This window comes from Rutidosis leptorrhynchoides, chromosome 4, assembly GCF_046630445.1.
Source record: "Rutidosis leptorrhynchoides isolate AG116_Rl617_1_P2 chromosome 4, CSIRO_AGI_Rlap_v1, whole genome shotgun sequence".
Classification (NCBI taxonomy): Eukaryota; Viridiplantae; Streptophyta; class Magnoliopsida; order Asterales; family Asteraceae; genus Rutidosis; species Rutidosis leptorrhynchoides.
The window spans coordinates 103,095,547-103,098,825 of NC_092336.1; positions in this window are offsets into that span (position 1 = coordinate 103,095,547).

A 3,279-nucleotide genomic window follows, 5' to 3' on the forward strand; every position below is an offset into this window, starting at 1 on the left:
TATTTCTGTACATCCATGTCATAACCCGTCCTTAACCCTAAGAACGAGTTAGATAACGTATGATTTCATTGCGAGGTATTGACCTCTATATGAGACATTTTTAAAAGAAAACTGCATATATTTTACATTACAAACCACAAATCTTATTTTTGATACAAGCTTTAGACGATAGAAAGATGATTATCGTTTAGCGATAATCTTCGACTTACAAACTTTACAAATAATGATAACAACACGATTTCTAGTATATTTTACAACACAAATCCTCGGGTATGCAGTTTTATTTTTGACACAAATATGCGTACGCAAGATCCTGCTCAAATTCAACATAATGCAGCGGAAACTTCTAATTATCACCTGAGAATAAACATGTTTAAAACGTCAACATAAAGTTGGTGAGATATAGGTTTAGTGCCGGCAGCAATATATATATAGACCACAAGATTTCATATATAAACAGTTTAATAAAAATATTCTAAGTGGTTGAGCACTTGGTAACCATACTTAACAATTAATCACGTCGCATATTCCCTTTAATATGAAATCTTACTACACTGTACCAAGTGTAGTCACGAAACGAAGTACTGTGCAACCGTTGAATACTGGTCGTCCAGTCCGGCTGGGGTTGTCAAGCCCGATAGATCTATCAACAGGATTCGCGTTTACAATACCGCTGTAAATATTAGTTACCAAGCTATAGGGAAGTATGCCAGTGGTACAACTCAACGTAGAATATATTTTTCAGTTACTTGTGTCCATAACGTAAAACATAAAATACATGTATTCTCATCCCGAAATATTTAGAGTTTAAAAGTGGGACTATATACTCACTTTCGTCTTGAAGATATGTAATTTCGACTTGGTCTCCGATTGATATCACGAACCTATCCATATATAGTTTATCAATATATTTCTATTTTAAACAATCGTCACATATATATACTTTTTATACTTTTAATAGTTTTAATAATTTCTTAGTCCGTAGTTAGCAGTCCGATGTTAGTAATTCAATTTTAATGGTTCATTTTTAGGTGTTTAATAAACCCCCAATGAAATAAATAAAAACCCCCATCGTATATGTATTGGTCGAGATTAATCTTGACCCATGGTACCGGTGTTGTCAAATGACGTGTTGCGTACATAAAGTACCGGTGTTGTCAAATGACGTGTTGCGTACAATCATGGGATCTTATGATTAATCTTCTCGTATTGTTTACGGGTGATCCTGAACCATATAAAATTAAATTATGAGTACATATATATAAAATATCATGTTATTTTAAAAAGATGTGATTTATTTAATTTTCTCCAATTATTTTCGTAGCCAAACTAGTCTTAGATATCCGATCTCGTTTTGGTCATAGTTTCTTCGTTACAACTCCGTTTTCGTTGATTCAACTTGCCACTTCCTTGGATCGAGTCCCTCTTTAAGACTATGAACTGTAAATACCTTAGTTTGTATTCGAAATCACAGGTCATAGGTCAAACTTTAGTGAAACTTATGAAGTTAATCATTTTCCATCATGTAAACAACCTTAAATGATTATTTTTCTAAAAATACTTATACTTTGAGTTAAATCATGAAATTTTTATGTGTTATCATATTCATAGTAAAAATCATTTTTCCAGAAAATAAACCTCCAATTCAAAGTTTAAGATGGTTTTAATTATCCAACCCAAAACAGCCCCCGGTTGCACTCCTACGTCATAAAAACAGTTTTTAAGGTGTTCTTTGAAAAACCAAGTTATACCTTGTTAAATTAGCATATTTTTAAGTTATATTACAGGTCTTGAAGTATTTTAAAAGTTAAGTTAGAAGGATCTATTTAGTTTGCGAACAAGTTTGAAATCATTCAAACTATGTTCTAGTTTATAAACTCTTATATATATAGCTATAAATATATGAATTGAAAAAGAGTTGAAGTAGAGTTTTTACCTCAAGTTTAAAATGTAAAGTTGCTGGAAATAAGTAGTAAAATAAAAGTTAAGAGAGTTCTTGCAAGTGTGTGTGAAAATTGGAAGTAAAATTTGGAAAATGAATGTGTAAAAATGAGTTAGAAATGGTGCTTATTTATAGGCTTGAAAATTTGGTTTTTAGTGAAAATATCTAAGATAAGTTAAAATTTATTATGTCATGAATGACATATTATTCCAATAATTGAAGATTTCTATTGGTATATACCAATAGTAAATACTTCTAGAAGCTGTGTATAGTACCCTAGATATACGTATAGGATTATTGAGGAAACGGAACGAGAATTCAAATATAACTATCTTTTGTAAATATACTTATATTGTTTTATGTATAAAAGCCCTTTAAAAATGATTAAATACATTACTTATACGATATATGTATAAACATTATAAATCATCAGTATTTATGTCAAATAACGTTACGTATGGTTATTGTTTTGAAAACTTAAGTTAGTAGTTTCAAAATATACTTATGACTTTTTGTTATTAATATAAAATGAGATATTAAAACATCCTTAGATCATGTTAAATATGTATGTATAATTATCATATATTGTATAGTTCGTGATATCATCGGTCAAACTAGACGGTCAAACGTTGTGTAAAACTCTTTTCAAAAACATAAATCTTAACAATTTGGATTGCTTATCATGTTGGTAAGGTTTAATTTATATAAATATTAATCTTATAAGTATAGAACGATCGAAAAAGTGCGGGTCATTACAGTACCTACCCGTTAAATAAATTTCGTCCCGAAATTTTAAAATTGTACCTATTTTGCATCATCGGAAAACAAGTGTGGATATTTTTGTTTCATTTGATCCTCTCGTTCCCAAGTAAACTCGGGACCCCTTCGAGCATTCCAACGAACCTTAACGATCGGTATGTTGCTCTGCTTGAGCCGTTTAACTTCACGATCCATGATTTCGATTGGTTCTTCGATGAATTGTAGTTTCTCGTCGACATGGATTTCTTCAAGAGGAATGGTGAGGTCTTCCTTTGCAAGACACTTCTTAAGGTTTGAGACGTGAAAGGTATTATGTACTCCGGCGAGTTGTTGCGGTAACTTGAGTCGATAAGCTACCGGTCCAATGCGTTCGATGATCTTGAACGGGCCTACATACCTTGGGTTTAGTTTACCCCTTTTTCCAAAACGTATTACACCTTTCCAAGGTGACACCTTTAACATAACCATGTCACCGATCTGAAACTCTAATGGTTTCCTTCGAACATCGGCGTAGCTCTTTTGGCGACTACGGGCTGTTTTCAATCTCTCCTTGATTTGTACTATCTTCTCAGTCGTTT